This window comes from Corvus hawaiiensis, chromosome 12, assembly GCF_020740725.1.
Source record: "Corvus hawaiiensis isolate bCorHaw1 chromosome 12, bCorHaw1.pri.cur, whole genome shotgun sequence".
In the NCBI taxonomy this organism is placed as follows: Eukaryota; Metazoa; Chordata; class Aves; order Passeriformes; family Corvidae; genus Corvus; species Corvus hawaiiensis.
The window spans coordinates 2,621,612-2,644,681 of record NC_063224.1 but is presented as its reverse complement, the minus strand read 5'-3'; positions in this window follow the sequence as shown (position 1 = coordinate 2,644,681).

The window sequence follows — 23,070 nt, the reverse complement described above, 5'->3', positions numbered from 1 at the left end:
AAAAAATTCCTTCATGGCTTCCAAGAACTTTGCTGGTCACCAACATCTGCTCCCAAAGTATGGCTGCCAAAGTTTCCAGGAAACCCTCCGAGCCTTTTTTATCATATTTACTCAGTGTTGTAACTCGGTGGCGCATTTTAGGAGAGCGTCTCAAGAGATTAGAGCCCTGGTTTTAAAACCATGCAAATGATCTCACAAGTGTTGGGTGGGAGAGATGTTCAGGCATGAAGGGACTTTGTCCTGCTGGTTGTTCAGACATGGATCCGCAGGTATTCAACCACAACAAACTGTAGCTTGTCAGAAGTTGACAGAGGCTGATTGCACATCTGGTTTCTGGCCAACTGGGCCTTCACTTCATCTCCAGATGTTACCTCAGGCAACATCAGTGGGTCATGGCTGCAGAGATAGCTTCACAGAAGGTGGATGCAACTCTGGTTCTCAACCAACCTGACCACCAGGTCCTTCCCATTAACCTCCAGGAGATGTTATCTTAATTGGCATCAGCTGGTAGCGTCTGCAGAGATGTTTTATGGGAACCAGGAGCTCTGTGCGGCTGTGCCCATGTGGAAGTGAGGACCCTGCTGCAGTTTCATGCAGGTGGAACCAAGAACAACGGGAGGCACCAGCACCGAAAGTCCTGTCTTGGTTTCAATGGTGAACCACATGGTTTTGTTGTATTGTTTTTATTCTCGGGCCCAAAAATTACTCCCATCTGGTTATTTCCCCCGAAACCGTCGCGAATCGGCACTCAGCCAATCGGAGCAGGGCTCCTCACCCAAAATTCCGTTCTTCCCTTTTATGGTCATAATCTGGTCTCTCCAAAGATAAAAAAAGGTGGGTAGGGACCATGCCAAGATGCGGTCGGTTGGTTCCACATGACAGGTTGTCCCGTGACCTGCTCCTGTCAGGCCACAGCAGGGCCAGAAAAGAGGAAAAAACCCAGCGGGCAGAAGGTGATGACAATTTTGGGCTCAAGAAAAACAAAGCCCCAACAGACATCTGAGGTGGTGAGACACGGAAAGCTCTGGGGTATGTGGTGTCAGACCCCCTGACCACCCCTGCTAACGAACACCCGTTAATTGGGGCCTGGAAAACAGCACTGGGCACCGTGATTGGTACTGGGTGTGGTTCTGGGGAGACTTTCAAGGCTTGGCCCTGAGCTGGGTCCTTGTTGCTCTTGTTGTCCAACTGATATGGGAGAAGAAAGCTAACGGAGAGAGCTCGACCCAATGAGGACAGGTTTAGCTCCTCCCAGCCATGATCACGGGAGCTGACAGACACTGATTCCTGTTCATGGCTTCACACTCTGATGGCATTTCCAGCCCTCAGCCTCAAAGGCCTTGGGATGCAAAACCCACTTGGATCAATTCATTATCAAACCCTGATCTGAAATTTGTCTGCAAATTCAGAGTCCTGGCTGAAGACAACAGAGGTCAAACCCCACTGCCAAGTGCCAACCCAAACTTTCCCAGAACTGGAGGTGTTTGGATCTTCAGACGGTTTTTTATGAGCTCTTCCTGGTTCCCAACCAAGTGCTTACACATCAGTCTCTGCTCATCTCATCCTGCACTCAAGAGGAGACCAATAGCCTATGAGCCATAAAGGAAACCCTTTTCCCACTCTAACCCTGACCAGCCTCCCTGGAAACCTTTAGGGACCACTAGATTCTGACAGGATTTGCAATTTTTCCATCTTTTCAAGCAGGATGGGCTACCAGAAGCAGTTGTGGAGGATCAGGGACCCAAATCCTGGTCTCTGACCAGGCAACTCCACCAGATCCCCATCCACCCAGGAGCGCTCACCGTGCAGCTGCCTCCTCCTGCCCTTCAAAAAATGCAGAACATTTCACAAGCACAATCCCTCGTCGTAATTTGTGACTCTCTTAATTCCACTCTCAGACAGAAAAAGAAACAAATTACTGGAAGAGGCAAAGCACCCTTGGAGCATTTGACTCCCATCCGAGCCAATCCTTAATCTGGGGCAGCCCTGTAAGACAAACAGATAAACTCCCTGGAACGTGTTTATTCCCAGCACCCCAATGTATTTCCTCATACTGATCATATTTAAAACTCCTCTCCTGGCATGAGTGCATTCAGTATTTGGTTAGAAGGCGGATTCCTCTGCCAAGCAGGAAAAAAAAGAGGTGGCATTGCTTAAAAAGGATTTAATGGAAGTAGTGCCGGGCCCGGGCTGAGTTTTTGTCACTTAAAAGCTCTGTAACCAAGGCAGGAAATTTGGTATTAATGAGCAGGGGAGCAGCTCGGAGTTTCAGCAGCCCTTCTAGGGCAGCACAGCCACCCCAAAGCTCCGGAGGAGATCTCGTTTCTCTCATGTGCTGCTTCTGACAGTCCCGCCATGTAAAATTAGAACATGGAAAGTTTCAGGAACGAATTCTCAAATGTGCTTCAGCTGCAAGAAGTAGAAGAAATTAATACCATGGGGAAAATTTCCTCCCAGGCTGAAACTCTTGTCTTGACAAATGAAGAGAGAAATGCTCTGCCGAGTCACGGGCACAGAGAGCGGGGAAGGATGGAGGAGGCCGAACATTTAATCTCCAAAATTCTTGACTCAGACTTTCATGGGTCTTCGTATGAAGAGTGCAAACGCTCGTGCGATTCCTGCTTTGCCAGTTCCTGCAGCGACAGGAGAGGCAGGAACAGAAGGAGCATTTCTGGGCAGCCGAATCAGCCCCGAGACTCGTCTGCAAAGCCTGGGTAATGTCACTGTATAAATTCATGAGCCCATTCCTCTGGGGAGCCGGGCTTTAGTGCCAAAAGATATTGCAGAATTACAGCAATCAGAAAACAATAAAGAGCTTGGGAAAACGCTGATGAGGGAAACCAGAGAAATTAGGGTAGTTAGAAAGATAAATGAGAAGGAATAAAACCCAGGTATTAAATAATTGGTGGGAGGCGGGAGGTAGATTAAGAGCTGTTTTCATGGCTTGGACTCCGAGCACAAGGAGCCATTAGATGAGAGGAATAGATGGGAGATCAAACCCCCTCCAAAGGGCAGCACTTGCACTTGGCAGAGGTAATTAGAGTGGGGAGTTCAGGCTGCAGCCACCATCTGAAGAGGTTCACGTGAGCAACGAGAATTCCATGTGCTCTGCCATTAACAGCAACAAAAGCAGCTCTGAAAGGGCTTTCAGAAACCCAGCCTGGCCCCCGCCTCTCGCTCTTTGCCTTTCAACATCTGCAGGGAAGCAGCTGCTGGACCACAAGACTGAAGCAAGAGCCTGATGAAGTCTTGACCAAGAGAGACCTCAAGCACACCAGGGACTGCTGACACCCACAGGAGTTTTCCCCCACAGCCTTGACCCACTCTGTCAGGGAGATATTTCAAATCAAGCCCATTATTCATCCCTATGGATGACCTTAGCCCGGCACATTTCTGGGAATCCAGCGCTGAGACACCTCGTTAATGTTTAACTCCAGATTGGGGGGGTTGCTGCTATCAGAGCACGGCGCAGGCAATTTTCCCCTGAGCCCTGATAAGCGATAGCACATCCTACTCTAGGAGTTAAATAATCAGGGATTAAATAATCCCAGTGAGTTAAATAACACACTGGAGCTGCTGGAGTTTATGGCCTGACTTGCTCGCTCTTTGCCCTATATTGATACAATCCTATAAACCAAACCATATTCAAGAAGAAAAGTGGGAGTCCCTTATTGGAGTGCTGCTTTAATAGGATCAGAGTTTTGGAAGCACGGGTGATTATTCACCCTTTTAGGATGAGTTGTACAATACTCATTAATTCTTTTTCCCTGTAAATCTCCAGCTCCCGGAGTCCTGTCATTACATGAGAATATCACTCTTCCTTTTTTTGAAAAACAAGAACTGCCAGGGCTCCCCGAATGGAGGGACAAGACACAAATGGGTATTTTTCGCAGAGATTGTGCCTTTTAACCCAAATTTTCTGGGTTGTCTCGGGGCTGACTTGTGACAGTCTGGAACATCTTGATTTTTTTTGCGTGGTTCCTGACCTTGGCAAAAGTACAAAGAGATGGTGGCCAGCAAGATAAAATAACTGGGGTGATTAATGCTGCCTCTTTAATTTGGCCAAACTTTATAAACAGCTTGACCTCAGAAGGCAAGAGCTCAAAAGTGAAAATAAAAGCCAGGACAAAGGTCACTTATTCCACGCCAGGGGGGCAGAATTTGCTTGGCTTTCACAAATACTCTCCCAGAAGTTTTATGAATGACTTGTCAGATTTCTTGGTCGTTCTCACGTCCCCAAACAGCCTCCAGCAGCTGGGACCAGCCCAGATCCAGCACTCAGGGATCCCAAAGTGGGAAGGACAGGTCAGGGGCAGCCCCATCCCTGCACCACAGGCTGGAAATGTGATTTCCTCTCCATTTCATTGCAAAACTTGCAGGTGAAATTTCTAAGGGAATGGCTGCAACCTCTGCATTTCCAACTTCTCCACCTCTCCAAACGTCAGCAGGTGACATTTGGAGAAGAACAACCCAAAAACTGAAGACCTTGACATTCGAAGCTGCATTGCAGATGTCCTTCTCTAAACAGTATTTTTAGTTCAGGAGCAGAGGCTCCGTCTGTTTCTTCCTCCTTTCCTATAAGTTAAATAAAACCAGAATTCCTGGAATCAGCTCCTCGTTCATTTAAGTGAGCTACAGTTTTAAAATCCCATCACGTTTTGAGTTTTTCCCCTTCTGGTCCCATCAGTTTGCATTAACACTGAAAGCCAATTCTCCAGCAGCCACAAGTACCTGGAATTTAGGATTTCATTTTCTCTGTTATTCCACTCTCTCCAATCAGCAAAACGTTTTCCTTCAGATGAGGAGAAACTGTCACGGCCTCTATCACATCCTGGGGGCCAAAGAACACCTGAAACAAGGTCTTTGACATGGGGTGACACGTCTTCTTAGCTCACAACCCATGGAATAAAATCACAAACATGTGTCTGATGATAGTCCCAGTGTCCACCCCATCTCCTGGAGGTGCCACCACATCCGCCTTGGAGATTGGTTTTTGTGTGGGATGTGCCTGGTCTGGAGTGGGGCCACCTCACAAGTTTTGCCTTCATCTTCTGTGGGGTTTTTCAGTTGTTTGGAAGGTTTCAGACAGAAATAGTTTTCCCCAAGCCAAAAATAGGCTTTCAAGTGTGTAATTATTTTCAGGGTGCCTGCAGAGAGCTGCTGTGAAAGCCGTGCTGCACCAGACACATCCTTCCCCCACTGCTTTGGGTCAGCAAGTGGAAACACCAATAAACCCCAGGAAAAAGGAAAAATGGATGGGACTAGGACCCCAAAAATCCTCATTCCCCTGGTGTAGCTGTGCATACAAGATGCTGGAAGTCTGTTTGACTTTGAATGGAATTGTTTGAGGTGTTCGAGCATCCTTTGACAGGTAACACAGACGCTCCTCACAATCCCCACCGCTGCTGCTCTTTGGTGGGATGTGACGCGGTTTTCTGCACGTTTGCTCACGCCTTCCACAGCACCATCACCCAGCCCCCGAGCCAGGCAGAGGCCGAGCAGAGCCGTTTGAGCCCTTGCAAAGGCTCCTCAGGCCTGGCTGGGGCTGTGTTTCCTTTTCTGGGAGGGCGCTGGAGCCGATGCCAAGAGCTCACAACTGGTGTTGCACAACCCCAGGCCAGCGCCGGCTCCCAACCGTCAGCGCTCGGAGGCAGCACTGGCGGCGGGAGGGGAGGACGTGCAAAGTCGATGCCTTTTGCGGCCCCTCAGGCTCTTTTTATACTTTAGAGAAGTTGGGTTCATCCCTAAGTTCCTCTCCCACAGATTGTTCCTGTTGTTGTCGCTGCTCCGACCTCGCAGATCATGTGGCTCGGAGTGACCTGGGCGCAGCAAGGCCGGTGGCTGGGAGCTCCCGGTGCCTGCCCGTGCTGGGGGCAGCAGGGACGCTGTGAACAGAGGTCCCTGTGGCTCCACAGCTGGGTGCTTGTGCCTCTTCACCATCTCCTCACCCTCAGTCCATCCCTTTAGGGAACTCGCTCCCCCTTTAACTTCCTAAATATCAAGCGCTCTCTGTTCCTCTACCACCTACCTTGGCAGCTGTGCCAGGGAGAAACTCTGGCTTCCAGCACCCCAAAAAGCTGTGCCCAAGCAGAGAGAAGGGATTTCCTTTTGGGGGAGCATCCCTTGAACACACTTGGCAGGAAGGGCAGAGTCATGGGTAAAGGTGAATCTTTCCCATCCCCCCCGCCGGGCTGCTGGGTGTCTTTCAGATTTTATTCTGCCGGCTGGGTTCAAATTCCCGGTTGTTTGGGTGCAATAAACCCTCACTTATTTATGGGATCGGGAGCTTAAAACCCAGAGCCAGGGGAGTCGGAGGCTTTGCTGTGGATGAACAGGTGATGAACAGGTGATTAACAGGTGATTAAGCTCCCTTTCGAGCTACTGGCCTTGGATGGACACTCAGCGTTTTTTCCAAGTTTCCAGTGCTGGCGGGCAGTGACGAATCCCATTCCTTGTGCTACTCCCGACAACTCCCAGGAGCACGGAGTGGATTTGAGCACAAAAATCTATTTTTCTGGGGGGAAAAAACCCCAAAAAGCAGAGCAGACACTTGGCAGTGGAGCATCCACTCAGCCTCCCCAGAGACGGACCCAAATCCATGCCCTGCATGCAGAGGTGCAAACCAGCCCATTCTGGGGAATATTTAAATTTTTCCATGCCAATGACCAGTTCCTGCATTAACTGGATCGTCTGACAGCGCAATTCCTGATGGAGGGAGCAGTCGGCGAGTCAAAAGAGTGAACTTGGCTGTTATGTAAGAACAGGATGAACAATAATGGTTTGACTCTGACCGTGCAGTTACATTTATGGCCGGAGCACGTGGGGAAGGGGATCAAGGTGTGCGGGGAGGAGGGAAAGAGCAGAAAAAGAGCCCAAACAACCCCCAAAACATGCAAAAAACCGCAGCAAATGGGTGGTGGAGGGCTGTTTTTGCAATCGCCCAGCCCCTAATTGAGCTAGAGGGGGTGGTGATGGAGGTCCTGGTCCTGGTGCTGCACAAGGCACCACAAGCCCCAGCCAGGATTGTCACTTATGTCACAGCAGGGTTGGTAAAGCTGTGGGGATTTGTCACAGCACAAAGAAAATCATGGAAAAGTCACGAAATCAGAAGTTTCAGGGTTTGGAGGAAGGGGCAGGGAGATGGTTCCCAGGGGAATGGCCTCTCCACTGAGCCCTCGAGGCTCTCCATTCTCTGAGCTGCAGAAAGCACATTCCTAAAGCCTGGTGGAGCCGCTTCCCAGGCTGGCAGAACCCTCCCTCCCCGGCATTTTCTCTGCTTTCTCCACATTTTCCCTCAGCAACACGCGTTGTGCCCACCTGGTTTCTGCAGGACCTGCCAGTGGCGAAAGAGCAGCGCCGATTTGGGGAAGTGATTTTCCACAGCCCTAAAGCTTTCTCTGCGGAGAAGAGCACCCTGAGGCAAGGCTGGATCCATCCAAAGGAGCTCTGCCTGCAGAGGGAAGGAGGAGAAAGACTTCTCAATTCCCTCTTTCCCACCTTTTGAGGGCGTGGAGCCACATTCCTGCCTTCACGGGGATGCTCATCCCTGGTAGAGACATGAGATCTCCCAGGAGAGGCTTCCCCATCACCCTCTGAGGGTGCAAAACGAGGCTGGAGCTGGGGAACAGGGGGTACCATCGCCAGGATTTGGGGTTGCTGCCCAATTCCAGGCTCCTCCATCACTCAGGATCATGGAAAATCGCACCTGCTCATATGTTTATATTTTTTGTTCATTTTTTTTCCCCTCTAACAACAGCCTGTGGTTTTCCCAGTGACTCAGCAGCAGCTCTGTGTGTCAGGCTCTGTTCTCAGTCAATCAGCCCTAATTAACACTGACTCTAATGGTTCTCCATGGCTGTGGATTCTTCCTGTTCAGACGGAATATTCCCGCTGCTCCCTTCCCAGGCTGTGCCTGTTATTTCTAGCGAGATCTTTTCCTCCATGAAGGGGAAAATCCAGAAGGATTTAAAGCTCCTGATTTCCGAGATTTGCTTAGAAGTCGTGTTTTTCATGCTGTTCTATTTATTACAAACAGAAAACCACATTTTTTTCCAAGCAAATACCAAGAATAAGCAGCTAAAAAAGAAATCAACACCCCGAACAAGTCCCTGTGATCTCAGCTCTGTGTTTTAGCAACACTGGAACCGGGATATTTGCATTTTGTTAAGGCGTGAGCAAAGTTTGTTAGCAGCAAAATAATTCCCAGGCTCCCTAAAAGATCCTCAGCACAAACATTCCCACTCCCAATGATCCAGACGGTTGCTTTGGGGGTGGAATTTAAAGGAATCCACACAGAGAAATGCTTTTAGCCCCTGGAAATTCCTAGGAACTCTTCAATGCACGCAGAGGGAGGGGTTTGGCTGGGGAAGTGCAGGGCACCAGGGAATGTGGGATTCATGGCAGACGTCAGGGAATGCACCAGGGGCTGTCCATGAGCCTTAAAGGTCCAGATAAATGGAGGGAAAACCCTCTGGATTTGTTATGGGTGAGCTTAATCTTGTCTGGAGGAGCGGTTGGTGTCTCTGGAGGTTTTAGGGGTGTTGCTGGTTGGAGGGGGGATGATTTAACGAGCTCATCACAGCCTGGAGGTGGGGATTCACAGAATGACGGAATGGCTTGGGTTGGAAAGGACCTAAGGATTGGAAAGGATCACGTCCCACCCCGTTCTGTGGGCAGGGACACCTTCCCAATCGATCTGTGACCCCACAGCACAGGGCAGGTTTGTTCCACCTAACCTGCTGGAGCGAGTCCAGAGGCACCAGGGTCATCACAGGCATGGAGCAGCTCTGCTGGGAGGAAAAGATGGGAGAATTGGGATTGTTCAGCCTGGAATAGAGAAGATTTAGGGTGATTGAATTGTGGCCTTCCAGCGCCTGGAGGGAGCACACGGGAAAGATGGACTTTTGGATGGGGCCCTGCATTGCTGTGCAAGAGTGGGAATGGCTTCAAACTGAGTTTAGATGGGATTTTGGGAAGGAATCGTTCCCTGGGAGGGTGCCCAGAACAGCTGTGGCTGCCCCTGGATCCCTGGCAGTGTCCCAGGCCAGGTTGGACATTGGGGCTTGGAGCAGCCTGGGACAGTGGAAGGTGTCCCTGCCCATGGCAGGGGTGGCACTGGATGAGCTTTAAGGTCCTTCCAACCCAAACCATTCTGTGATTTATGATCCCACTCCCAGTGCTGCTCTGGCTGGATCCCCCCTCCCCACCTCACTCTCATGCCACCCTCCCTGGCCAAAAGCCACCCCAGAGCCAACCCAAGCAGCCTTTCAGTGGCACTCGGTGCCAAACAACCCCCACCCTCCCCACCCCGAGCAGCCCTCGCCTGTGTCCCGGCCGGGAAAGTGGTCGGAAAATGAAAATGCAGTTTCCCTCAGCAGCAGAAATGCTGGGGTGAGCTTTGATTATTTTGGGTGACAGCTCCAGCCAAGCAGAACCAGGCCTGGGCTGTCCCCGCCTTCGAGCAGCACCCGCTGCGCTCTCACCCCTCTCTAGCGTGGTTCCTGCCAGCACCCAGCAGTGCCTGGGGGGGCTTTTGTCACTCATCCCCAGCTGGGTGGGATGAGAGAGGTGCCCAAACCCCACCAGCATCATGCCCCGACTGCCCTCAGCACCCCCAGGAAGGTCGAGGGGTGATCAGTGCAAGGCACAGCCATAAAAAGGCTTTATTTCCTTACAAACGCCATCATTTCAGCTCAAATCTGGGGGGCTTTTCCCCCCTCACTGTGGCTTCTTGCATGCAAGGAGCCTTTTCTTGGGAAAGCAGTGGCTCAGGGAGGGTGGGTGACCTGCCCTGAGCCATCCCCACAAAGACGTGGAATCGGGAAACGCTCCTGAGAAGCTGCACTGAAAGGCTGAGCTGGTTTTCAAAAACATTTTTAATTTTCTTGTCAATTTTGCACTGCCCTGTGGCTTCGTGGGAACTCGTGGGAGTCTCTGGGCACGGAGCTTTTTCATTAAGGAACAAGAATCCTGGCTTTTTACAGCCCTTCCTCATCACCCAAACCCAAAGGGAAGAAAGAAGATTATTACCCAGGAGACAACGAAAGTGAGCCTTCCTAAATCTGCGCTTTGCAGCTCGTGGCTCCTTGCAAAAGCTGCAAGCAGCAGGAAAAAACTCCCTGGATGAGGATGGGATGAGGTTGTGATGCTCCAATCCCAGAGCCTGGCCTGGTTCTGCTGCTCTCCAGCTCCTTTTGGGCCAGAAAATGAGATTTTTGGGGATGGGAAAAGCCCCACAATCTCTGTAACCACCCACTTCACGTTTCCTAATTGCCTTTCTGCAGGGGTTATTATTGAGTAATTCCTATTTTGTTGAAAAATTGCACCATAAACAGCCATTGGGGAAGGAAATAAATAATTGCTAATAAATGTCAAAGTGGATTAGCAAAGCAGAAAGGCCAAGAAAAGACAAGGTGGTTTTTTTTTCTTTCTGTTATTTTTTGTTGTTGTTTGGCTTGGAAAACAACTCCTTGCAAAGATTGGCTTTAAGGAAAATTATTTCAGTGCCTTGCAGGGGAGTTAATGCTTTGTCATTTCCTCAGAGTGGGTTAAAATCTGTCTGACTCCCACACAGCCTGGAAATAACAGCCCTTCCTTCTGTAAAACAGGGAAAAGGCACAAAAAAATTGATGGATTTCTCCTGAGCACACCAGGAGCTCAAGGATATTGGATGCAAAGCATTCAAATGTTGGGAAAATTGGCAAATCTGGCAGGTTTAGGAACTCTGCAAGGTTTGAAGCCTCATCACGTGCATTTCACTGACATTTAGCAAAAAAATCAGCTTCCAGGCCCGTTCAAAAGTGGGGGAATAGGATTGAAAGCCTTCAATAAAGTGTAAACCAGGTATAAATTAGGAAAAAGTGGAATAACAAAGATGAAAATGCTGCTCCTTCACAGCCAGGCAGTGTTCAGGAGTTCTCTGAGCAGCCCCAGCGTGGCCCTTTCTGGAAGGAGACACCAGCTTTGCTTTGGCCACCACAAAACTTTGATTTAAAGACTCATTAACATCCCTGCAAAGCTGGGCTTGCCAGGCCGGCTGCTGGGAGCCGTAAAAGTGACTTATGGAGATGGGAAAAATGGGAAAAATAAGGAGAAAGCCCCCTCAGCTCTGCCCTTGGACCAGCAGCACCATCCCAGGGTGTCCCCCTTTGCCAGGCAGGGCTGGTTCCTCTGCTTGCTGCAATGATCTCAGGTTTTAAAGCTCAAAAAGCTCATTTTTTATTTATTGTTTTTTTTAAACCAGCATGCAAAGAAACAGCTCGATTTTGAGCCACTTCAGCACAAATCCCGGGCAGTTCTTTCTCCTTTTCATTGTCTCCTCTTTCTCTCAGGAACTCGTATTTCCCTGCAGAAATAAAAGCCTCAAGAGCGCAGAGGATGCTGAAATGAGCCGCCAAGCCCTCTGTTATTCCTCGTGGCTCCCCCAGCTCCTGCCAGCTCAACTTGTGGTTGAGATTACAGCGATAAATCACAAGCTTCTCTTTGAAATAACAGCTCTGATTTCACCCAGCGCGAGGAAGGAGAAGGAGAAGGAGAAGAAGGCCAGGAGGGTTGTGCAAGGTGGGGGGACGGGGATGGGATGGATTCCCCTGGGCTTGGTGGGGAATAGAGGAGTCCCAAATAGGACCACAACCAATTCCAGGTGTGTCCCAAGCTCCTGGATCATGGGTGGAAACATCAGAGAGAGGTTTTCATGCTCCAGCTGCTGTCCTTGTGTGAGGATGGAGGGTTTGGGCATCCTCTTGGGCAGGATGGGGCTCAGCTGGAGGGTGCAGCTATGCTGGGATGCTAAACCAGACACTCCGGATGAGGCAAAGGTGCCAAACCCCCAGATTTCAGCCACAAAATTAAAATCTGTGGATACAGCACAGCTTTAGCACCTCTGGTCCCCACAATGCAGCTCCCTGTGAGGGTGATGACCCCAAAAAGCAATCACAGGCCATGCCCCGAGGTGAAGGGGGTACTCCACTAAACCCATGCCCAAGAAGGCTCCCCCATTTCTCCTGCTGGGCCCCCCCAAGCAGAAATAACCCCAAAGACACCCTCTGCTCTTCAGTTAACCCAGCCCGAATTTCACCTCACGCTTTGGGATCTCCAGAAACTTGCACCACACCCCTATTTTTAGCCTGTCCTCTCAGCCCCAGCTGCTCTGACTGTGAGACCCTCGCAGGACTCCTGTGGCCAGGCGTTATTTGGGGGTATTTTTAGCTGTGTCCATCTGCCATGGGCCAGGCTGGGTGAAGGAACGTGTGGTTTGAGCATCTGCGAGCGAGACAGGCCAGGCAGGAGGAGCAGAAACGGCTCCAAGGGCTTTTAGGCCGTGGCCAGCAGCAAATGTGGAAGTGGCTCCTTGATGCTGGGCTCGGGGAGGGTTAAATAAAGAAAAGGGTCGCTGTGACCGGTGGGTTTTGGTGCAGCTGAGCCCGACCTCACTGGCAGGAGGGGAGAGATGGCGAAACTCCGTGTCCAAACCCATCCATGCCCCTAAAGGGGCAGAGAGGGAGGAGAAGAGGCTTCTCCTCTTCTGCATCACCCCCGTGTCTCGTTCTGCAGCTCCTGGCTCTGCCACGGGAACCTCAGCATCGCTGTTGCATTGCTCAAGCTCAGGGTGCTGGATTTTACCCCAATTTTCCTCTCCTGAGGGGCAGATGCACAACTCCCCAGCACCCATGGCCCCAGCGCTTCCCTTTTCTCAGAATAAAGGGTGATGTCTCTCCAAGAGCAACAACAACATTGAAAAAAAAAAAAAACACAACCCCCCAGAAAAGCAAGGCTGGAACTTTTACTTTCCTTGTGCCTTTTGCTACATTTCAGGTGGGATTTGGGAAGTTGCTGCAGGTTCGGCAGCTTTCGACTTCGTCTTTTCACTTTTTAAAGTCTGCTGCGGTGACTGAGATCTGCCTGCCCCTCTCACACTACCTTTGTCTGGAAATACCCACTGGTACACGGAAAATAAAAAGAAACAGCTCCAAAGGAGCCTCTGGTTTCCCTGACGGTCTCACCAGAGTCCCTGGGGACCGCTGGGGACCAGGGGCCCGTGGGTGGGTGGAAGGCAGCTCTCCTCCTGCCTCTGAGGCTGCTGGGGACATGAGCAGCCTCTCCAGAGGTGGTGGTGACTCCAGGTGTGGACCTGGAGTGGCCACCTGGCCTCGCTGATCATGGAGTCTTGGCATGGTTTGGGTTGGAAGAGACCTTAAAGCTTATCTCCTTCCACCCCCTGCCACGGGCAGGGATACCTTCCCCTAGTCCAAGTTGTTCCAAGCCCCATCCAACCTGGCCTTGGACACTTCCAGGAATTCAGTCCTGGATGTTAATCCCTCATCACCCAACCCCTGCAGGGACATGGAGCCACCCAGGATTTCAGCCTCAGCTGGGCACTGTGCGTTGGATCCCAGCACCACCCTCACCATCATCGACACAGGGGATGCCCATGAGCTCCTGGGTGGAGTCTCCACCCCAAAACTGGTCACACAGAGCTGTCCCATTCAAGCCCCACCACCTCAGCTGGCCATTTCCAGCTGGACGTCACTCCAGGCCATGGCACGGAGCATCCAAGCCTGCCCTGATCCCACCCACACACCAGAGCCGGACTTTGGTCCACGCCGCGCCGGCTGCCCTTCCCCTCACCCTCTCCTGCACCCTTCCCAACCGGGGCTCATCTTCAAAGCACACGGCTCAGGATTTATAAATAAAATAAATAAATAAGGTCTTTTTATGTTCAAATTTAGCTCCGGGCAGACAATGTGTCCGCGCAGTGAAAGACTCGGTTTCCTGTCTGTTTGTCGGGGCTCCTTAAGACGCTTCCTCTGCATAACAAACCCGGCCGGAGGGCGGAAAGGGTAAGGACCGAGCTGAAACGTGAACAACGCGATTGCACAACATCCCTGGCCATCGGCAGCCTCCCAGCTCTGCAATCCACCGGGATCTGGAGGCTGGGGGTGCCGTGTCCCTTGTGCACCCACCTGCCCCGGGTGGCTGAAGGTCCCAGGGCAGCATCAGCAGGGGAGAGCGCCGGGGCAGGCGCACACCCCGTCCCAAAATAGTTCTTGGGATCCACAAAATGAGTCATTTGATTTCTCGACCAAAAATATCTCCCTCCTCAACACATGGGGCTGAGAGGAAAAGCCGGATGCCGTCTGCGCCGGGCGCTGCTCGGCGATGCCGCACGCAGTGCCAGCGGATCCTCAGCCTGGAGGACGTTTGGGAGGCTGATCCCTGCTGGGAGTGTGGGAAGAGCAGAGCCAGAGCTGAGAATGATGATGCAGCGTTGTTCTTGTGGTATTTCTGGCCCAGCCAGAAGTGGGAAGTGTCAGAAATCTCATGAGGCGCAACTCGGCCTTGTGAGATTTCCAGCTCTTTTGCAAACCCCCTGAGGCCTGGATTCATCTCTGACCTGGTTTTCTCTCTCTTTTGATTGTTTATTCCTATAAAACACCCTTTTGCCCTAAAGGGATGCTCAGTTCTGTCTTCCACCTCGGTGTAGCTACAAGGATGTGGAAGGAGCACAAGGATTGATGTCCCATCCCACCCTGAGACCTCCTGCACCAAAAATGGTGGGGAAAAAGGGACAAGGAGTCCATCAATAACAGCAGGAAAAGGAAATACATCTCTCTCCTTCAATGTGGCAGAATAAACCCTCCTGCCCAGCCCTGCAGCTCGTCTGACCCTGCATTTATTGGATAAGGAATGAGTGGGATGTCACAAAAGCTCCTTCATTAAGCACTGACTCTTAAACGTGTCCCTTTCCACATGGATGTCCCCAAGCTCAGCTCCTGCACCCATGCCCAGCAAGTTGGGGCTTCAGGGACATGGAATCCTGCAGCATTCCAGGGTCAGACCACGGGAATCCATCTCCCAGCATGGCTGGAACACCAGCTCCCCTCCACAAAGCACTTCTATTTCCTTCAGGTGCAAAGATGAACACTTGGACAAAATACCTCGGGGAATTTTTCTTGAAGAATTTTGTTTGCTCCAAGCCCCACCCAGTACTTCCAAGAATGGGGCAAACCTCCTGGGAGGAGCAAATACGACAATAAAATCATTTAGGTCAGAAAAGATCTCTGAGGTCATCAAGTCCTGACATTAAACTAGCCAAGGCCACCACAAATAGAGGTGACAAAGGAGAGGCTCAACCCCATTACAAGACACCAGAGAAGGAAGGAAAAGAGGTTTGGCAGCTCTCAGGCCTTTTCCCTCTTCACGATCTTGCTCCAGCCCTGACACAGATGAAACCAGCTGGGGGGTTTTAGGGCAGAGCCTGGCGCTGACAGGAAAGCGGCTCACGCCCGACTTCTCACCCGCCGAGATGTAAATGAGCCCCGAGGCCACTCCTGCACCCAGCCCGGCACTCATCACTTTTTCTGCCAGAATTTCTGCGAGGAAATTCTGATTTTTAAAGCAGGGGCACCCCCGGGCTCAGCGTCCCACGGTGGGAAACCCGAGAACTGAGATCTCGCTAGAAGCAGCGCGCTGTGGAATAATTAATTCCCGGCAGAGGCCAAAGTCCAAGCTCAAGGCTCATTTTGTCAGAGGGAATGGATCTCATCCTGGCTCATCCCAGCAGGAAAAGTCCTCCCCGACTATTTAGGAAGCTTCAGTCGAGTAGAATAAATATTTATTTAGTGAATTTTGGTTTTCTCTGCACACTGGTTTTCTGCACTGCAGCTCATTGGTTGAATTCTTTTTTTTTTTACTTGCTTTTCAAAATTTGGTCTCAAGCCAGAATTCCTCTCAAATTCCAGATTCAGGAGGAGGCTGTGACACGACCACACGATAAAGAGCTGCAAAAGGAGAGGAGTTACAGGATGGGGAGGACTTTTTTCAGCTCGTGTCAGTGAAACTCCAGGTTGTGCCGGTACAAAACTGAGAGCAGCTCTTGGTGTTGGGGGAACGGAGTTGGGGAAATTTCTTTGCAGCTCTGTGAATTTCCAAAGCTTAAGCACTTGCCTTTTGTAGGGCAGAGGGGCTCCCTCAGAGTCAGCTGAGATGGTCACACCTGCAGACTCCGAAGCTGAAGCATGTGATGGAAAGATGCTGGTTTTGGGGAAAATTGGGTCTGTCCCAAATCCAGCCTGAGAAAAGCTGATTGAACATACAAGACAGCAGCTCTGACTCTGCCAGCCTCCCCTTGCACCAAGAAAACCCTAATAAAGCAGCTAAACCAGCAGAAAATTAAGGAACAGGAGAGATATGATCAACTCACCACTATTTCTTATCTCAAGGAAAAGTAGAGGCGTGCTAAAGTCAGCTCACCCTGGGGTCACAGGTCCACGGGCCACCCCAGGCACGATTCCCAGAAAGCCAGGCTTACCACATCGTGCCCAACTGATGGCTCAGGCTGGAGGTGAACCTTTACTCCAATAAAAGGGACAACAAACGTTACCATTTATTCCCGTCCTATTTTAAGATCCGGCCCTGCCCTGAAATCAGATCCCGTCTCTGGCAGCACCTCAGCGTCCATCGGTGACAGCCACACAAATCAAGAGTGAATTATTAAATTCACCGGGCTCCTTTCCAGCCTCACCTCTCCCGAGAGCCCTGCGGGGGTGATAAGGAACAGGATGTCCCAAGGACTGCGTTGTGATGAATCAGCTCCTCCTGAATGGCTCCTGGTTGTTTGGAGATGAATGAATTCACCGTGGGGCAAGGTGAGAACCGGCCCTGGGGGATTCAGCTTTTGGAAGATAAACCTTCATGGACAGGCAAAGTTTTTCCTGCACCTGGGGTTGCTGCTCCTGTGCAAAAATGTTCCAGAGGTTCCAGGCACCGTTTATTGCCTTCCTGTCATTTCTCATTTTAGAAAGAGGCCGCTACAAACTCCACCAGTTTCAGAAAAGTTAGGGTGGAATCCCCAGTTTTCCACTGTTGTGTTTAAGTGTTTAAAGTATTCAAGCTGTGGCTGCTCCTGGATCCCTGGAAGTGTCCAAGGCCAGGCTGGATGGGGCTTGGAGCAACCTGGGATAGTGGAAGGTGTCCCTGCCCAGGGCAGGGGGTGGAACGAGAAGATCTTTAAAACCCCTTCCAACCCAAACCATTCTGGGTTTCTGTGATTCTGTGGAGAACCAAAATTAGGAGAGAGGGCCAGAAAAGACACAGTGACCCCTTTTCCTGCAGCAGCTCGAAAAGACGATGTCACTTTACCAGAAATATGGCATAATTTCTCCACAAGGCAAAACCAAGGCCAGGTTTTTCTTTCACACCAAGACCTCTGCAGTTTCAAACTCACAGCAGGAAGAGTTCCAGGCTGGGTAAAATAATTGGGGATGGAAAATCTATTAAAGGTCATCTAGTCCAAACTAGATGGCCCAAAGGCCATCCAAATGCGATGGGTGCTGGCCAGCCAGCCTGGCCAGACACCTGCCTGCATCTCAAAATCCTCCCTGGTACTCAAAACCCTCCTGCAATGACATCTCTTGGCATCATGACTCATCCTGCTGGTGAGAAGCTTCACCCAGAAAATCTGACGGGGGAAAATTAAGAATTTGTGCTTTTTTCTAAACACCCCAAACCAATCCCCTCCTTGCAAACCGATTTCCCCTGAGCCATCACTGCTCTGCATTTCATCAGAGGGCACAGCCCTCAGCCTGAGAAGATGGGAAAGGACATTCCAGGGCATCACAATCCTGCCCCACTCCAGCTGGGACTCGAGGTTTCTCCTGGGAGAGTTGCACCCCGTGACTTCACTGCCTGGCACAGCAAAGCTGTAAAACCCCTCAGTTTCTCACAACCCACGGCAAGGTTAAAATTACCCCAGAATTTCCAGGCTCTTGTAGAGACTGAGAGTTTCCCACAACCACCCCAAGGGCAAAGCCACGCAGGGTGGGCACCGGGGGTTTGCTTTCCCCACCATTCAGCCTGGTGTTGCTCTCCTGCCTCATCTCAGCCCCACAAAAGGAGACCCAGCAGCGTCACTGGCTGCGGGCAGGAAAGAGGAACTGAGTAGATGCCGTGCACCAGAGGTGCTCCTCAGGAGGAGCCCAGGAGCCTCTCCCTCTTCCAGGAGAGCCTGCTGCTGTATCCTGACCAATGGGGTTGAAGCCCTCTCTCCTTTCCCATCCCATCCCCACATAACCCAGCTCTTGGCCGTCGCTCCACGGGGCCCGGTCCCCACAGCCACGAGCAGGGTAAGGGCATTACAGACGTCCATGGAGAAGGGCTGGGCTGGGGCCACTGACTCTCCATGCTGCAGCCACAACCCATGGTCCAGGCTTCCCTCAGCCATTGGTTTTGGGGTTCAGCTCAGCCACGCTTGCTCCTTCCCCTCCCAGGGATGTGCTGGATGATGTTGCGCAGGAGCAGGGCTGGACACTTGGCAGGGCAGATGTTCACCCTTCTCCATCGACTTCCTGAGCTGCATCAGCCATGAACCTCCCTCCAGCCATCACCATCTCTCACTTTCCCTCACCTTCTCCATCTCCTGCTCGGTGGTGAACACCACAGACCACCTTCCCCACCTGCCCAACCACGAGCCTCCCTCCTCTCCTTCCTCCAGGCTCTCCTTGCCCTTGCTGCTGACACCACAAGCAAACATTTCCCGCTGATTTTTCCTTCCTTGCCTTAAATGCAACCAAGTGGTCCCTTCCCTCCTCCACCTAAAGACAGAGCTGAAAGGCTCTTCCCATCTCTCCACGGATCAGGTCTCCTCCAGACCTCACCAGCTGCCTGAGGAAGGACTGGAGGTCACAGTGGCTGTGAGCACTTAGGAGCAAACAGAGAAAACTTGGGTTGAAGCAGCAAAGCAAATCAGCAAATTTGAAATATTTGGGATTTTTACAAGAGAGGTGTCCAGACCCTCTTCCAAAACAAAACCAGACTGTATTTCTGGGGCAGAGGTGTAAAAATATTCCCCAAAATGATCCCTCTTGCTATTTTCTAGCCATGATCCCTGAGAAGACCAACCTGTCTTTTGCACCCTGCAGACCTGTCCGTGAGCCAGATTTATCTCAGGGAGAAGTGGTTACTTCTCAAGAGGAATACAGAACAGAAAGACACAGGCAGGGAATCACTTGCTTCAAACCACTGTTGCTTCCACATCCCTCAGTCCTCCCTCTGAAGCCCAACAGAAGAAGAAGAAGCAGGAACCATGGGATGCTGGAATTATTGAAATTAATTGCTCCAAAATTTCAAAATCTTGTTATACTTTTGGGGTTTTGAACAGCCTGGCCTAGTGGAAGGTATTCCACCCTCTAAGGAGAGGTTGGAATGAGATAACTTTAAGGTCCCTTCCAACCCAAACCCTTCTATGTTTCCATGATTTGCATTTCTCTGTAAATACCCAGCACAGACAAAGGAGGTTTTATATAACCCGTGTGAATTATTCTCTCAGCAAGAGCTGGAGCAACTCTTCTGAACCCCCAGCTACCCTCACACAATGTGGGGAAAAGGAGGGAAAAGGAATATTTCTCCAGCTTGGAGAATTTTTTTAACCATCACATTGCCGAGACCTCCTTGTGCAATGGCCTGAAATGCCCTTTTGCTTCTGCCCATTTCCATTTTAGGGCGGAGTCCAAGCTCCTCCGTGCTGCTCTAAGGAAGAGCAGCAGAGGCCCAGATTGCCTGGTGGCTCTATGTCACACAGACCCACACAAAAAGCTCCCACTGATTTTTATGGCTCCTCGGCACATCCGGGTGTTTCGTTACTGCAAACAAATCACCTGCAATAAAAATATGTCAGAGCAGGACCCAGCCCCTGAGCACATGCAAACTAAGGGGGAAGGGAGGGGATTTCAGCCTGGACTTGGTTTCAGGCTCAGTCTCGTGATGAACCCGAAGTTCTGAACGAGTATCACCGTGTTTCTCCTCATCCCTGTGTTGTTTGTGCCTCTGTGGCTTGGGTGGAGCCCGTTTTCACAGCCTGGTGCCTGGTGCTATGGCAAAGACCTGCAGAGGGAGAGCTCATCTGGCAAAAGCTGGGTCTGAGAATTAAGTGTCACGTTTTCTGGGGTTTGGGATCTCCTTTCCTCTGCACGAGACCTTCCTGCAGCCAAGTTCAGCTTGAGGAAATCCTGCAGCTTCAGCCTCCTCACCCTCAGCTCTTCCCACCACCTCCTCTTCCTCCTTTTGATGGAGCTGAGATGCCCAGAGCTGAGGAGCTGCCTTTGGCCCATGCCTCTCCTCCCGTTGCCTCTACAGGTCTGACCTCATGGTTTGGCCCTTGAGCCAGGTCCGACCATCCACCCAAACCGAGAGACAATTGAAAAGTGCCACATAACACCGTGTCAAAAAAGCAGCCAAAAAATGGAGCAAGCCCCTTGACATCCACTAAAGTCAGCTCTGGGTGGGTCTTCCTGATCACAAGACATCATCCTTGGCCATAAAACCACCCAAAGGGATATAAAACCTTCTTTTCCTGCCTTCCCAAGGAGATATCCTGCTGCCAGGGCCCGTGTGGAAGGGGCTGCTCCCGTATTACAACACGCTGGCAGGAAGAGCCCGGAGATGCTCGCCGTGGACGGGCTGCTGTGCTGAAACGGGGGCATTGAGCAATCAAACCAGTTGGAAAGCCTGGTGGCTAGAAATAAAAAGTGACTGTTTGCTTTTTAACGCCTCGAGAGGCGCCTGGGGGGGCCGGTGCCAAGGGGGGGCAGGTTGGAGGAAGCAGCTGGAGCTGCTGGGTCTTGGATTCCCGAGCAGTTCAACTGTGAGCCGGGACCTGCCACTGACTTGTGGTTGCAGAGCAGTGGATGGAGGTGCCTGCAGAGCTTTTCCTCTTTCTCCAGGCTGAGTTGGGCTAAATCTCAGGATTTAGCTGGAACAAACCTCATCTTCCTCCTCCCCAGCCCATCAAACTTGTTCTCCACACAGATTTAGCATTAGGAAACTTCTCACACTGGGTTTCAGGCACGTGGGAGGGTTGGGTTGTCCTCATGGACACTGAATTCTTCTTCTGAAGCCACCTGCAGTGGTGCTTCTGGCGTTTGGTGAGCAGCATTTCCTGGGAAACTCCAGAAACATGTGATAAACGAAACTAATACAACCCAGGACAGAACCCAGCTCATTTTCTCCCAAGGAAAACGCTTCCCAGAGGCCCAACCACAAATCTCAGGAGAAAGGTTGGCTTTGAACCCAAATAACATCCCCAAGTCAGTGAACGAAACATTGAGGGGCTGAAGCATTGATCAAATCCTTCACAGCACCCAGAAATCAAAGTGTTCCCGTGTCCACCATGGAGTAGGTGTCTTTATGTTGGAAAATTGTAGAAAATTCCCCCAAATTGCCTGCCCCAGTCCACCCTTCTCTGGCAGATGTTAGGAGGATTTGGTAAGCACAGGACTCCTTCCCAAATATTCTTGAGGGAACCCTGTATCTCCTGCAAGTGAAGGTTTCCTTCGTGGAAATCAAGCTCTGCTCTCCTTCCCCCGTGGAACTTTCTGCTCCTAAAGGCAGGAGTTCAGCCTGGGCATCTCCCAGAAATTCCTGTCCCATTCTCACAGGATTGCAGCCCTCTCTGGAGGAACAGCAGGACCCGCTACCTGGTTTGGCCTTCCTGGGAAGCAAGGAAATATCTTGACATCAAGCTGCTCTGACTCAAAGTGTGGGAAACCACCAAAACAAGCAGCAAGAATTTTGGGGAGGGCGGACAGAGCTTCTCCTTTATGCTCCACGATCCTGCTACACCACGAGGATCATTCAGTGGAGGGGATGCAGGGGATAAACCATCCCCAGGGTTTGGGGGACAGGGTCCTCAGACAAAAACTTGGGCCACTTTTGGGACTTGGCAGCGGACGAGGCACTGACGGAGAGGAGCCGACACCGGCACTGAGGTTTCACTTCAGGGAGGTAACAGAGAGGAACCCAAATGAACAGAAACCAACGAAAGTATTTGAGTCACCAGTCGCCCAAAACCACCGAGACAGGGCGCAGCTGCACCAGCAGCTCCCTGGAGCTGCCAAGGGCCGGGCGAGGTACAGGGTTGGGTGCCCAGAATGAGGGCACTGCCTCTGGATTGGGGCACTTCCAGACACCACGAGCTTCCCAGATGGGGATGGCAGTGCCATTCCTGCCTGGCTCGCAGGAAAAGTGAGAGGTGTGCAGGAATTCCTGCTGGAATTTCACAAAGGCCACCGTGACTCTGGGCCAGAGTTCTCTTGTGTGAAATCAATGCAGTCACCTTGAAATCTGCTCTGGAACGTCAGCCTCGGAGGATGCCTCGTGATGGATTTCAGGATGGGGAAATCCAGCTTAGACCAGGCATTAAACCTAAGCCCAACAGTTCTGCAAGCCCTACCTGAGCAAAAAGTGGCCCCCTGCCCACTGTCATATGCCCACCCCATTATCCTTCTTGCACCCCACTGTCTCCTTTCCCAGTCCCTCCTCAGCCACCAGGTATTTCCTCCTGGAATCTGTTTGGGATGGAATCCATGCTGCTGGTTAAGGTCCCAAACCGAGCCCTGAGCTCTGACACACAAAGACAACACTAAAAATAACCAGTGCAATAAAAGGCACCTCAGCTCCCCGCGGCTCTTCCGCGGTCTGGGGTGGAAATTGAAAGAGCCCTGGGTAGGAGCAGGTGGCTCCAGGCGAGCACAAGGTGGTGGTTTCCGAGGAAGGACTTGGCCCTGCACATCTGGGGAAACCACGAGTGGGGTTTCTGGTGTCCCAGGCCGTGGTGGGTTTCACGTGTTGTTCCAGCACAGCCCACAGCAGGTGCCTCGCTCCCGCTGCCTCAGGGTTTCAGCTTTTCTATTTTTCATGTATTTGTGATCCTGCAATTCTTTACTCCAAACTCCATCTACAATTCTTTTTTCCAAACTTTACTCTAAAGTCCATCTACAGTGTGAGCTGCTGGTCTCCCGTCTTGGCCAGACGAAACAATTCCTCTCCAGGCCTGCAAATCAAGGACACCTCACTGCCTCAGGCCCCAAGAAATGTAAACAAAAGGGAGGTGGGGGGGGGGCAAAGCAAATTTGGGGTGAATCACTTCATTACCTGGAGCTGTAATTGGAGGATTAACCCCCAATATGCAAATGGACCAACCTTATAAAAGTATGAAAACCAGAGAGCCGTTGTCCATTTTTGGGTGTAGCCTCTGGGGTGGGGCTTCAGCTGCCCTGAATGTACCTGAAGGTCCTT